Here is a 16,306-nt window from a genome sequence, read left to right as displayed (position 1 = left end):
CAGCCAGGAAGCAGCCTGGGATCGAACCACCGACCTTCTGATTAGTGGCTGACCTGCTCTGCCACCTGAGCTACAGCCACCCCATCTTGAAAATTGTCATCAATTTTCAAGATGAAATTTTGGGGCAAGTGCTGAGATTTTTGTGGTCCAATGACCATCAACTCTGTCTTATCAGTATTTAGAAGCAAGAAATTATCCAATAACCAGCTCCTAAATGCAGATAGACAAGATTGCAGTTTAGAGACTTCAGCACAATTTCCAATGGTTAGAGGAACATAAAGCTGCAGGTCATCAGCGTAACAATGAAAGGTTACATTAAAAGAACAAAAGAACACCAAGAGGCAGCAAATAAATAGAAAACAGCAATTTCTATGTATCTGCTGCAGCCTGTCACTGAAGGAGCTGTTCAGTGCTGTCAGAGTCTCCTGCATAGGGTGGGAGATGTTGTCCAACAGCTTAGCCACCATTCTCCTGTCACTCACCACCTCCACTGGATCCAGAGGGCTTCCTAGAACAGAGCTGGCCCTCCGGATCAGTCTGTTCAGTCTCTTCATGTCCCCAGCAGAGATGCTGCCCCCCAGCAGACCACACCATAAAAGATGGCTGAGGCCACCACAGAGTCATAGAAGGTCTTCAGGAGAAAAGACCTGAGTCTCTGCAGCAGGTACAGTCTGCTCTACAGCATTCAGCTGTAAGTAAGTGTCTTTGAAGAATGGCAGATAATTCAACACATGTAGAGAAGGATTGAGCCTGTCATCAAAAAGAAAGCTAATATAAAAACACAAGATTTGACTTATACAGGCATACAGCCTTTTTATTGCATTACTTAATATTAGGTTGCCTGCAGTTTTAATGTATTAAATCTAAAATCGATAGTGTTAGATATTTCACAGCTAAAACCCTACTGTCAATCTCTTCATAACATAACATTCAATTAACAAATATAATAACAGTGAAAGGGTCAGCTGAGATCAATACAAGATTTTTGCTTTTTGTCTGATTATTTTCAATTGATAATCCACCATAACGTTTGTGTTTACTGCTTTGGTTAGCTGTCAAGCTGTCAGCAGATTTCAGTGTAGCTGGATCCTGTGAATCGCAGCTGGACTCAATCAACTTTGAACAACAAAAAATATTGGATCACTTTGCTTTGAGGAAATAACCAGCTCCTCTTTTCTTCCCTGACAGCTCCTTAGAGAGAGAAAGACTGCTTGGAAAGTGAATTTGATCGAACTCACACTGCTTTGTCTATTTCTCTCCAATTTGTTCTGGTTATTATCTGGCTGTTTAACTGCATTTTTCAAAGCAAAGTCTAACTGAGCAGGTCAGCCTCACTGATGTTTCAGTGCTACGCTGATTAGCATGGTGTGAAAGAAATCCTGGTTAAATTTCATGACCTATTTTACCACGCAGCTTTTGTTCTGCCCGGAGATTCACAACTAGTTCCTGCAATGCATCGAGTCAGCGTTTCTGGGCTGAATTAGAGTGGCACAAAACGTGCAGCTGGCATCAGTTGAAACAGTTTCTAATGTAAGAAAGACTAAAACCAAAGTCTGTCAAATTCTTCCTCCTTGTGTTTTTAATTTTTTTGCTTGCACAGTTGTGCACCAGCTTGTAAGATGATGACCTTGAGGCTGGTTTCATTCTGGTTATACTGGGACAAATCGTCAGTATACTTTAGTATCAAGATTTTAATATCCACCAGGTTATTGGCAACCCATCTAGGCTTAATTCTAAGGTTCAGTTGCAAGTTCATGGTTTTTAGGATCAGTAGAAATTGTCTATTTAGTAGAACCATACAAGTACAACCATAACCCTTGACGGGTGAGCTGGTAGATAAGACTTTGAATAGTCTTTAATTTTTTTTAAACCCAAAACATAATATTTGTTACACCTATCCAAATAGGTTTGATTACAACTGACCAAGCTTTGATTTTAAGCAAAAGTAAACAGCCAGGCCTGTTGCTCATTTGTCGTTGTCATTTTGTGACTTCTTAATTGAACTTCTCAAAGCTCAGTGGGATTTCTAAGCATTCCACAAGTTCCTTAATTGATGGAGTCCGGTGACACCGTTCTGTGACCTACAATCTCTGAGTAATGAAAGATACGAACCGGACGCAGTAGCATAGTGATTGCTTTAAAAGATATGTTTGAAGCAGTGTTTCAAGACCAGACCTGACCTCTGTGTCTCGATGTTTAGACAAATTACAGCACTGGGTCTCTAAAGGGACTCGTTAATCTGCCGAATGCTATCATTTATGAGGCAGAAAGCCCAACTCTCTTGGGCAAAATTTGTGGAATGTGATTTCTGTGCACTAGATGCCGAAATATTTATGCGCCCTTTTATTTAAGGTATGCAGAGCATCTTTCCACTTGGAAAGGTGAGCCACAGGGCAGTACTCAAAAGTCAATGCATAGTGGGAAATAGATGTGCACACACACATCCTCCCACTTACACATCATATTGAAGGAATGCTAAATGTTAATGTTAAGGGTGAAGCACACTAGTGACACTAAGCACCTACACCATGTGTGTGAAAAAGAAAATGTTTCAGAAGGCACACAGAGAAGAATAAGTAGGCATGTGAGAGAAGGGGCACTCTGAATCCATGGAAAGTGCTTTCAGTGCATACACATACGTATGATTTGGCACCTTCCTGAAACTCTATTCGAGCTGTTTTAAGTTGATTGTGACAGAAATGTTTTTATTTATCCTTAATATTTAAAACAAACTTGGAAACTAGCTCACAAATGAGATTTTTCCACAAAACCAAAGATCTGCTTAGATCCACTTTGTTGTAGATTCACAACTGCACGTCCCTTTTTGAAACTCATAGCATATGATATGAGTCCAGAGGACAACAATAAAGACCTCGAACAACTATTAGCAGCATCTCACTGGCTCCAACATCCTACCTTTAAATAGCTACATGCACATTATAGTCCATCGTACAGACTAGTCATAGGGTTGATATTAACATAAGTCCAATAATTTAAGAACGTAACTTCCTCTGCGTTGGTTTTTTTCACTTAACAGTTGTTAACAACTGACTGCAGGACAGTGTATGTTAGATCATTTCATTAGATAACAGTTTATAAGAAAAATGATGGCCAACAATCTCAAGCCCATACATTAGGGAGGTAAAAACATACATGACCTGCAGAATCTCAAATGAGTGGAATTGTTTTTAGTTGTCTCAGCTGGACAAAATATGTCTCAGAGGAGGCTTTTTAGTCAGAAAGGAGATACTATCTTGTTTAGGGTCCATCGGCTACATATGAAATCCATAATATCAAGGGTTATTGTAGTCATGTATTATCCATGTAGGAATGAAAATGTATATTTACTCCATATGATATGCCCCATATTGTTAAAGAGATAGCCCCATGTCTTTCTGAAGGAGGTTATTCCTCCACTGTTATATGTCTGAAGGTTCTCAGTCATCCAGGTCATTGTAGTTCAAGGAGCTGGAAAAAAGGCGTCTGGAAGTTTCCTTGAAGACGTTTCACCTCTCATCTGAGAAGCTTCTTCAATTGCTCTTAGACCAATATCAATTGGTGGAGAGTCCCAGATTTAAAGTCCTATGGGAGTGTCCCCAAAAGGGTCATGGACCTCTTATTGATCTTTGAGCAGAGGCTGTGGCTTACGACACCAACTGCCTGCCATCTATAATCCAGTTTTGAGATCCTTCCCAGATCACGATAGGCTGTTGTTTCTGTGTCCGATATACATCAGATTATTGAAAAATTCCAGCTGGACATATGTTATCCACAAAACTGGAAATGTTTCCAGCTTATATCTTATGGAGAAACTGCACTAGCATACTGCCAACCACTCAGAACTGGTGTCACAACTGAAAATAACCACATGCAGTTATGTTGGCTGAAGATGAGCAGAAGAGCCATGACTGATGTGTCTCTACCAGAGATGGGCAGTAACGCGTTACTGTAATCTGATTACTTTTTTCAAGTAACGAGTAAAGTAAGGGATTACTATTGCAAAAAAGGTAATTAGATTACCGTTACTTTCCCGTAGGAACACTGCGTTACTAAAACCGTGAGTTTTTTGCGAGAATGTCTCATGACAGTGACGTAAGCGAGTGCGACGTTAGTGACAACAGCTGTGTGCAGATCAACAATGGATCATATATTGATTGTGGGAGAGAGTATGAGCGTGCAGCGTTTAAAGCGTGGAAGTACTGACCTTACTTTGAGTTTGATTCCATAAAAAGTGACAAAAACATTAGCGTCCATCGTGCGTGGGAAGAAAACTTCTTTTTACAGCGAAAAAACCCCTAAACTTCCGAACAAGCACCAAGTAGCTACAATGTAATGGGAAACTCACAGGGAAACTCGCGGATTCTTCCACTGACCGCTGCGGCACACCTGCACCAGGGTAAACCTCTGCCTACCGCTGTCCTGCTTTACAGGTGAAAATAGAGCAACAGGACCGCTGAGTCTTTGATTTTATTTATTTTCTGCTGTGTTTTACTTGCATCTATTTGAAAGAGTGAGCGTAAACACAAAAAATATTTTATTTTATGTGCTGGAATGTGTAGAAAATAGGTTTAAATGTTAAACTAATTTATTCAAGTCAGAGAATGTTGCATATAATTAAATTTTTGCTTGATGCATAAAATTTAAAGATTAAAACTGATAAAACAAGTTATAAAAAGAGACTTTTCCATTTGATTACATTTTGTATGATGGATTATGCAGAAAAAGTAGAATTAGGCTGAAAGATCTATCGCTTTATCACCTCTTCAGGTTGTAAATCGTGTTTTTAAAAAGTAACTAAGTAACTAAGTAATTAATTACTTTTGAAAATAAGTAATCAGTAAAGTAACGGGATTACTTTTTTGGGGAAGTAATCAGTAATTAGTTACTGATTACTTTTTTCAAGTAACTTGACCAACACTGGTCTCTACATTAACTGGAAACTTTCTAAGCAGAGTTTCCCACAAGAGACTAGAGGCTGAGAAGAATTATATGAACATTGCCACTTGGTATCTGTGAACAAGATGGCGCCGAGTATGGCAGCCTCGTCGCGAGCTCCCCCAAGCAACAGCTTTTTTCTGTGTTTAATTTTACTTTTCCTTCATTTTTTCACGAGCAGCACTTGTCTCCTTGTGTACGACCGACAAACCTTACTGGACATAAAAGACGGTCTTTCTTATAACTTTCCGGAGTTCAAGTTTTGCAACACGGACGCTCCGTTTGCAGACCCCCCATTCATCTCACCTGAGACGCCTTTGTTCTCTGGCCCTGGAGGCCGCAAACGCCGACGCAGAGGGAGAAGATCTGGCGTTCTGGTTCGACTGAGACGGCGCACTAACAGACCACCGTTACCCAGTTTATTACTGGCTAATGTGCAGTCTCTGGAGAACAAGCTGTGCGAGCTTCGGGCACGGATCTCATTCCAGCGAGAGATGCGGGACTGCTGTGTGATCTGCCTCACAGAAACCTGGCTATCGGACAAGGTACCGGACTCCGCAATACAACTGCCGGGGTTCTCTGTGCATCGCGCGGACAGGTCACAGGATCTTACTGGGAAAAGCAGAGGCGGTGGTGTGTGTTTCATGATCAACAACAGCTGGTGTGATTATGCGAACGTGCACCCGGTCAAATCCTTCTGCTCACCGGACCTGGAGTACCTGATGATTAAGTGCCGGCCATTCTGGCTACCGAGGGAATTTACAGCAGTGATTATTACGGCTGTTTACATTCCCCCACAAGCCGACACTGACCGTGCACTCAGGGAACTGTACAGCGCGATCAGCAGCGAGGAAACCGCACACCCAGAGGCAGCGTTTATCACAGCCGGAGACTTTAATAAGGGAAACCTGAAGAAAGTCTCACCCAAACTCCACCAACACATCCATTTTAACACAGGTGGAGATCGGCTACTCGACCACTGTTACACCTCTTTCCGGGATGCGTACAAAGCCCTCCCCCGCGCCCCATTCGGCCAATCAGATCACCGCTCCATCCTGCTCCTGCCCGCCTACAGGCAGAAGCTGAAACAGGAAGCTCCAACCCGGAGGGCGGTGCACTGTTGGACGGACCAATCGGAGTCTGCGCTGCGGGACTGTTTTGATCACGCGGACTGGGAAATGTTTCACGTGGCTGCTAGGGACATTGATGAGTACACAGACTCAGTCTGCGGATTTATCAGGAAATGCGTGGAAGATGTCGTCCCATCCAGAACAGTCAAATCCTTCCCAAATCAAAAACCCTGGATTAACGGAGATGTTCGCCGGCGGCACGGAGCACCGCCTTTGCCTCCGCGAACACATCGGACTACAAACACGCACATTACCAACTCCGGAAGACGATCAAAGCAGCCAAACGTGAGTACAGGGACAGGGTGGAGCAACAGTTTGACAACCCTCGGAGTATGTGGCAGGGACTAAACACGATCACAGACTTTAGAGGGAAAACCAGCACACCGCAGACCACGGCCTCTCTGTGTGAAGATCTAAACGTATTCTACGCTAGATTCGACACAGCGAACACCATGAGACCGGACAGTGTGCGCACCGCGGATGACGTCAGTGCGCACACTGTGTCTGAGGAGGATGTGCGGAGGTGCTTCAGGAAGGTGAACGCACGCAAAGCTACTTGTCCGGACGGGATTCCCGGCCGCGTCCTCAGGTCATGCGCGGCTCAGCTGGCTGGAGTGTTCACGCACATCTTCAACCTTTCCCTCTCTCTGTCTGTAGTCCCAGCCTGCTTCAAAATGGCCACCATCGTCCCTGTACCCAAATCCTCCACCATCTCCTCATTGAACGACTGGCGACCTGTAGCCCTGACCCCCATCGTAAGCAAATGCTTCGAGAAGCTGGTCAGGGACTTCATCTGCTCTGCACTACCCGACTCACTGGACCCTCTACAGTTCGCATACCGCCACAACAGGTCCACTGATGATGCCATAGCCCTGACACTCCATACTGCCCTGTCACACCTGGAGAGGAGAGACACGTATGTGAGAATGCTGTTTGTAGATTACAGCTCAGCATTCAATACCATCGTTCCCTCGAAGCTGGACAGGAAACTGCAGGATCTAGGACTGAGCAGCTCCCTCTGCAGCTGGATCCTTAGCTTCCTGTCTGACAGACGGCAGGTGGTCAGACTGGGCAGCATCACCTCATCCCCCATCACACTGAACACTGGTGCTCCACAGGGGTGTGTACTGAGCCCTCTCCTATACTCACTCTGCACCTACGACTGCACAGCCACTAACAGCTCCAACATCATTGTGAAGTTTGCGGACGACACTACAGTGGTGGGTCTTATCACCAACGATGATGAGACGGCTTACAGGGAGGAGGTCAGCGCCCTGACCCACTGGTGTCAAGACAACCATCTCACCCTCAACGTCGCAAAGACAAAGGAGTTGATAGTGGACTTCCGGAGGTGCAGAGAAGTACACACCCCCATCACCATCAACGGCGCTGCTGTGGAGAGAGTGAGCAGCTTCCGGTTCCTTGGCGTACATCTGGCTGAGGATCTTACATGGTCAGTACACACAAACAAAACAGTGAAGAAGGCGCAGCAGCGCCTCTTCTTTCTCAGGAGACTGAAAAGATTCGGCATGAGCCCCCGCATCCTCAGGACCTTCTATCACTGTGCCATTGAGAGCATCCTCACTGGATGCATCACCACCTGGTATGGCAACAGCACCGCCTACAACTGCAAAGCTCTCCAGCGAGTAGTGCGGTGCTCTGAACAGATAATTGGAGGTGAGCTTCCCTCCCTCCAAGACATCTACAGGAAGCGCTGCCTGAGGAAAGCGGGGAGGATCATCAAGGACTCCAGTCACCCCAGCCATAAACTGTTCAGACTGCTTCCATCAGGAAGGAGGTTCTGCAGCATCCGGTCCCGTACCAGCAGACTGAGAGACAGCTTCTTCCACCAGGCCATCAGACTGCTGAACACGTCATAGACACCTCAGCTTCACTACTGGAACTTTAACATTATGCACTCCACACTGTACAGTAATGCCACTGTTTTGCACATATTCAACTCTGTATATTTTATTTTATATATTTTATTTATTGTTTACTCTATTTAATTTGGAAAATATGTGTACACACACACACACACACACACACACACACACACACACACACACACAGGTAGAAAAATATTTAGTATACACATCCAGAAATGCATATACTATTATATATTGTACATATATTTATTAGTTTCAGATGTAGCCATTCTTGTATTTTGCTTGTTTACATTATTGTATTTTGCACAACTCTGTTGCTTGTGAAGCTCGCACACAAGAATTTCACTCACATGTGCTGTACCAATGTACCTGCACATGTGATGTGACAATAAAAGTGATTTGATTTGATTTGATTTGATTTATAATCCTGGACAATAAAACATTTGCATAGTTTCCTGGCAACATCAGTCCAAAGTTTAAAAGCTTAATTCATCCAGTGCCGTGGTCACCAGCTCATTTTGTCCTTGTATTTTAGTTTCTCTATTTAATAATAATTATATCACTGTAGGTGTCCACTGCAGCTGTATGTATTAATGAAACCCTTTAAAACTACTACAGGAGACAGCTTTGATTAGAGCCTGAGTGAAATTTTTGCAGCTGGAGTTTATTTAACAGCTTTGCAGAGATTTACATAGCAGATTTAAATATGGGGCAGAGGTTTGGAGCTTTGGTTGGGGGTCATTGCTTTTGTTTTTATTTTAATTGAAAAACTGTATCACACTTATTTTGAAATGGAAGATCTTCTAGTTTTAGAATATTTGTTTATTTAGCTCAATTCAAACCCTAGATTGGTTGCTAGTGACCTGTTGAATGTTAAGATGCTAATGGTCCGTTGTATTTGCCTGCATTAGAATTTAGATATACTAGTCTTTATGTCTGGAATTTGTGAGGTGTCTTGGAGAGTTTTCTTTTGTCCCTTGTTATACATTACACAAAAGATGACCTATTTCATCTTTTCTTTCCTTACCACATGAATATCATATTTTTGTCTCTACTTAGCATAAGGCACAACACTGCAGCACAATCTAGAAAAAACAGCGATACCTAGTTCCAAATTGCCTAGGGCTTGATGCCTGCCCCAAAACTGAAACCACATTTGTTTAAAAATACTGTCACTAAGGGCTTTAACTCAATCCATGCACAGACCTTACATTATCCTACATTACATTGCATCTCTAGGGCATTATCTTTTCATCATCAATTGTGTTGCTTTGCAGCACTGTGGACGTAATGCTAGGACAGATACAGTATGTTCCTACTTCTCCAAGTGCTTATGATTGACATCTCTGTTCAGCTCAGGTTTCTGTGCCACTGCAGTTCTGCATCTTGAGGTCCAGTACCAATGTTCAGTGCAAATACCGGTCCTTGCAATGCAGGAGAAAATACAAGTACAAAAAGGTGGAAGTACAAAGAGGTGTCCAAGTTTAATTTCACTAATTTCAGAATCAGAATCAGAATCAGAAAGGGTTTTATTGCCAAATGTTGAGCAGGTTTACAACATTAGGAAATTGCTGCGGTGCTTCAGTGCAAACATAGTGTCATAAATTACGCTAAAATAGACATTAAAATAAAAATAAGAATAAGAATTAAAAGAATTTTTAAAAAAATTAGGTTGTTATCTATTCCAATCCAACTTTATTTATAGAGCACTTTAAAAACAACATGGTTGACCAAAGTGCTTTCCAGTAAAAATCAGTGGCAAAAGTTAAAAACCATACATTAAACAAAGAAAGTCAAATAACAATAAAATAAATGAAAAAAAAGATAAAAATGAATCAGTAAATATTAAAACATGAATAAAACAGACAATAAATAAAAGCACAGAAGATTAAGAGCAACCAAAAACTGACTAAAACTGACTACAAGCTGACTCGGGTACTACTCATAAAACGCCTTGGGAAAAGGATGTGTTTTTAAAAGTGACTTGAAGATTTCAAGTGTTGGGGCCAGCCTAATATGGAGGGACAACTTATTCCATAATTTGGGGGCCACAACAGCGAAAGCTCACACCCCCAGGTGCTTCAGTCTCGACATGGGGACAGCAAGGAGTGACTGGTCAGTTGATCGGAGAGATGTTTGTGGAGTGCATAGGTGTAAGAGGTCTGCCAGGTAAGTAAGCGCCAATAAGTAGGATTCCAATGCAGCAGAGGTGGGCGGAGTTTAACATAAAAGTGAAAACATTTCAAAACAGCTTCCACAGGCAGAAAACAGGAAAAGGAAACAGGTCCTGATTCTTCCTTCTTATCCCAATTCAGGATACGACAAGTCTTACTGTGTCTCAGGAGGAGAAATTTAAAATATTACTGTCTGCCAGCATTAACCACAGTTATATCACACAGGCCACAATGATGTCATAGACTCAGATCTTAACACTGCTGGGAGGGAATGCAGAAGAAAAATAGGATATTATGGTTATGGTATTATTATGGTATTATGGTTAGTTTGAATATTTTGTCAGGTTAAAGTTTCATTGTTGAAGCAACTAACAGTGAGGCAAAACATGGAACAAAAGAGTTAAGTACAATATAAACCTTGAGATAACAGCCACACACAAAAGACAACGATGATGCACAATAATGAGACAAATATGTGGCAACAAATAAACCAAGAGAATCGACAGACTGAAAATAGATTTGTAACTTATACAAATGACTTTTATTAGTGAAACAGGATCTGAATGATGTCAGTATGTCACAAATAATTTACATGTTGCAAAATACTGTGTTGTGACTCTAATGTAGATAACTTTAGAATAATCCACAGACAGGGCAGGCATCACCAGCTTTCCAACTTGTTTTGGCAGGAAGTGTTTTGCAGATCTTTCATCACTTTAATTTATCTTGGCATGAGACGTGTTACTGAAAACAGCTCAGAGGGTCATAAGGTTGCCTGGAAGAGAAAAATGCTAAAGGAATAAAGAGGGGAGCTAATAAACAGCAGGTGTTACAAGAGAATGTGAAGAAAGCCAACACTACTGCACACTGATAAGAGTGGCGCTTCAAAGACAAGCTTTTTAGATATAATTAGCTTTAAATGCCAACCCTGTATGCTAATAATATATAGCATATAACTAAACTTGAACTACCACAACAATATAATAATTTCTCACTGTTGCTCTGACAGGTAGGAATTGTGGTGTGTGGTAAATGGTACGCGGACTGGTTTCTTAAATAGCACTTTTCTGCTTTAGCACTCAAAGCACTGATGCAACATATGAATTCCTCTGAGGTTATGTTCAGGGCTAAACCTGCGGGGTTTTCCCCTCACTTTTAAGCATTTTGTCTAAATGCTGCATGAGGTGTGTGAAGCTTTGACTTCCTTTGATCTATTCACCGGTGCTTTTGTAAGATGAGCTTTCATCGCCGTTGTGAAAAATGTTATGTTGTAATATACAGCATAGACGCTTCTGTGAGCGACAGCTGAGCAACGAAGTCTCTTCTGCCAAGTCAACAACACCTCTCTGAGCCAAGTCTGTCAAAATAAGCATCTCTACCACACGCATAACATTTGACTCATATCCTCCAGATTTGCCTGCACATTCACCTCTCTGACGGGACATATTCTATACTTAAGGACAGCCTTCAGTAAATCATCACTGCAGCGCTGGAGGTTAGGATGATGTGGGAATGACAGAAAAATGAGATCTTTCTCCAGAAAGCTATTAACCAATTCAGGCTCGCAGCAGGAAGGAACCGTAGCCTCACACATGCACAATTAACATGCCGAGGAAAACTTGTAGCATTTCCACGTGGGTAGTTCAGTTTCACATTTTGAATTCAATAGCAGATAAATTAAAGTCCTCTCCCAGGGAGTGACGGGTGTTGAATGTGTTAATCCAAATGTTGCAGCAACATTGCCGCTTTCTGGAGCACATGAGGGCAGCTAACCTGCAAACTGTGATTAATATGTCAGTGTAGCTAAGGCACAATTAGAGCCATAGGGTTGGCCTTTGATACAGCTCCACACCGAACTGTCAAAGCCACTATAATTTACACATAGTTTATGGATTTATTTTCATTCCTCTCGGGTGTGATTAATTTTCTTCTTGTAGTCTGGTGGAGGCAAACAGCGTGGTTGTATAATCAATCATCGGCTCAGAATGCCAGTGTGTCACTTTCATTTCTCGGTTCCATCGCGTGTCTCGTTTGGTATAATTGTCTCACATTTGAGACAATCAGCAGGTTCCCATCCTTTGACTCATAAACTCATCACTCAGAGCTGGATTCAGGCCTGAGTGCGGTGGCACGCAACCAAAGTCAGAGAAGAGAGTGAACCGAAACCACCACCTCTGCCTCCTCACACACGTGACCGCTGTTGTCCCTCCCTCTTCTTCCCTCGAGTTATTCGTGTCCTCCCCGTACTCAGCAGCATGTCAGACAACGGAATTAAACCACAATGCTGTTATTCATTTTGTTCCCTCTGCCTCAGGTCAGCACGGTGGGTGTTTATCATTCAGATTCCATCTAAGGATGTAAAGTATGTCTCACCTGAAGAAAACTAAGATAATAGAAAACACATGAAAACCCAGCAGCTGTAGAAAAACTTCAGACCTGTGTGCGCATACATTTATTCTAAGACGGGATACTAAGAAAGATTTAAGAGCACAATAACTTTCCACCAAAATACAGAAGGAAAACAGAATCAGTGCCCCACTAAAGAATGAGTGCTGCACACATAAAGGCATCTCCGTGTTCTTGTGTTTGTGCTGTGTGAACACACATGACTGAGTGACCACGCTTTACTAGGCTGCGTGTACTAAAGGTAACATCACTGAGCACTTTGGTGTGTTTCGGCTTAATCTGCACCTCCCATTTTCCAAAAGCAGGCAGTAGAGACTATATTTTCATAGCCTTTCCTGTTTTGGCTTCTTTTATTCGTATTCCATCAGTGAAGTGATGACATTTATTTATTTATTTTTGTCTGAGCGCTGTCACCTGTCCTTTTGGAGTGGCAGGTGTGTTTGAAGTTAAAGGGCTTTCACGAAGCGGTCCAACAGCCAGTCAGGGTATGCTCATGGAAAATAAGAAAACACTATCAGTGTATCAAAAACCAAAGAAAGGCTCTTGAATGTGAATGATTTGATGATTTAACTTACATTACATACACATAACATTTTTGTTTTTGAACACAATAGGAGGAGATCCATATCCTCATTGTAGTTTCCACCCATGATTATAAATGTTACAGAATTGCCAAACGAAAACTCTGAATAGCATTGTGTTGTGAATCAGTAATTACAGGGCGTGTTATTACTTGTATGAAGGCGATGGATCGAGGCAGTGGGTGCAGGCTCTGACTCTGCAGTGCCACCTTCTGACCTCAACTTCAAGAACTGATTTTATTTTAATAGTCTACATAACTTTGATCAACACCACAGAGAAAGGACATAAGATAACTGTCTAATGCAAACATGTATTTTATTTTAACGTATCTTCATAGTCCCCACTTCTATAATGAAGGGAAGGCATGACATGTTATTTGAACTACTCATAATCTCTCTTTCAGTCTTTCCTTTGTTGCTCACTCTGGATAAAAAGTCCTGGCATCGCTACATCAGTTGCTTTTGTTCTGACCTTACTGCAACCCCTCGATTCATGGACTGGCTTCTTCTGGGGGGAATGGCGTTACTTAAGTGTATTTGACATTTGACTCTTCACAACACAACTGAAGACAAAAGTGGATATATTTTGGTGGATGCTGCATCTTTGCTTGTGAAATACATTACTTTGCTGCGACCATGCTCAGGTGCTCTGACCCATTCCCAGTTAAAAATACTAAACTTCTGAACAGCATTTTTTATGTTGATCATTTTAATTCCTATTAAGAATTTATTTCGATTGATTTTTTCCCACAACATAAATATAGTTCTTTTAAGGTTTGATGTTTAGTGACTGTTCTGTTACTAAATTAAGCTTATGCTTAAACCATTTAAAGAAAAAAAGGATACAAGTTTGAAAGTACATACTCAAGTTTACTATTTAATCACTGTGTGTCACACATATTCAGAATTATTATGTATTATGATTTTTATTGTGTGCAGGCCTCGGCCTCCATACACAAACATGCATTAGGAAGCCCAACTCTCACTGCACTGATGCTCTTCTCCAGTAAACAGCAGCTCTCACTGTGACATGCAGCTACGATTGATGGTGCTGCTGCTGCTGTTTATAGGAGAAGTGTGTCAAACTCTCAGGTTTTACTTATTGGGAAAAAATTAATCAGAAGCAGTGACAGAGCCCATATTCACTGTCTGTCTCTAAAGCCTTCACACAAGCATTAACATCTCCTCCTCTTGATTATTATTCTTTTAATAAATGTATTTGTATATCTGTCTGGATATGTTTTGGCTGGTCTGCAGGTTTGTACAGCTGCTGTGTATATGTGTGTTTTTTCAATACATCTAAACTCTCTTCAGATGAGTCATACTGTACGATCTTTAATTATAGCCCGAGTGACCCAGGATGCAGTGTGCAGGCACAAAGTCTTTTCCAAATAAACACTACAATCCAAACTGTAAGCTGTAAACATCCATCACAGTTTAAACTTCCTGTTTTACTGTTAACCAACTACAGATTTATTGACATCATGGATGTATTTGCACATTTCTCCATTTATGTGTGTTGCTCTGTAAGGCTTTTAGACATTTTCAGAAGGCAAAGATGGCTAAGGTTAATAAACAGTTCTTACCCAAAAAATACTTCATTATAAATTTCTAGAGATTTTGTTTTTCAGCTACTGCGGTCCACAGCACCACCTCGAGGTGCACCATCAAAAAGCACCAGCAGTTAGGAGTTAAAATTGTACAATACAGATAAAGGGTGTAATTACCCTGTAATTACATGGAATTCCATGGTATTTTATTTTAAATTACAACATAATTATATTTCTCTACAAATACTATAATGTAGGCACACAGAAAAAGGGGCAGCAAGTCTGAATTTAACAGGAAAGAAAGAAAGAATTCCCTCTCCACCTCCTCCAGCTTCCCAGGCCTGTCGAGAGATATAATCTCTCCAGCGTGTCCTGGGTCTGCCCCGGGGCCTCCTCCCAGTGGGACATGCCTGGAACACCTCACCCTGGAGGCGCCCAGGAGGCATCCTTGTTAGATACCCGAACCACCTCAACTGGCTCCTTTCAATGTGGAGGAGCAGCGGCTCTACTCTGAGCCCTTCCCAGATGGCTGAACTTCTCTCCCTACCTCTAAGGGAATGCTGAGGGACCAGACAAAGAGCAATTCAGAAGACCCCTATGAGTAGAACACCAAGAGAACAGTTCACCCTTCCCAGGATAGGGTTACCGGGCCACGCCCGAAGCCAGGCCCGGGGAGGGTGCCCGAAAGCGAGCGACTGGTGGCCGGGCCTTAGTCCATAAGGCCTGGCCAGGCACACCCGAAAAAGGGACATGGGCCATTTTTCTGCAGGCCCACCACCCGCAGGAGGCGCATTGTGCAATGTGTGCCGGGCGGCCAGGAGTGGAGGCCCTGGCGGACCGATCCCTGGCTACCAAGACTACCAAGACTAGCACATGGGACATGGAGCCATAAATTATTCTGTAAATAATTTTAAGTACTGTTTAAGTAATTTCAAGTACTGCATAACTAAGGGCTGCTACTAAAGGGTGAGAGTCAGGTCACCAGTCTGACACAGGGCTAACAGAGATAGCCCTGTGGGCTAATAGAGATAGACAAACATTCACATCTATGGGTAATTTAGAAACACCACTAACCCAGTGTTGCCAACTTAGCAACTTTGTTGCTATATTTAGAGAGTTTTCAGACCCCGTTAGCGACTTTTTTTTCTAAAAAGTGACTAGCGACAAATCTGGCGACTTTTGGTGGTGTTATTAGGAAGACTTAGGACCACTTTTCGACGTGAAAGCACGTATCACTCTTACTCTCAACAAGCAGCGGGTGCTGCCGTGGGCACCTCGCCTGTGCCAAAGCGCTCACAGGCGACGGATTGTCATCACGCAGCAGTCGCCCCCAGCTGCTGCCAGAGCAGGAGATGTTGACCCCCTACGCCTCCAAAACTGCAAATGAATCGTGCATGAGCGAAGCCGCTGCTCCTGCCCTGACTGTAGCACAATCAGATCTTTTTTTACTCTTACTTTTTGTGAATCACAAGGTTTAAAACTACTTAAAAACACACACACAAAAAGTAACTCTGCCAGAGTGCCTTTTTCGGGTCACTTTTGCCGGTACCAAGGTTAGAAAAAGGAGGTGGGTTGGAATTGTGACATTAAAAAACCACCAATTGCTAAACGAAATTTAATTTGTAGTTCTAAATATATTCT

This window comes from Simochromis diagramma, unplaced genomic scaffold, assembly GCF_900408965.1.
Source record: "Simochromis diagramma unplaced genomic scaffold, fSimDia1.1 OVJJ01000646.1, whole genome shotgun sequence".
Lineage (NCBI taxonomy): Eukaryota > Metazoa > Chordata > Actinopteri > Cichliformes > Cichlidae > Simochromis > Simochromis diagramma.
This window is presented reverse-complemented; position numbering follows the sequence as displayed.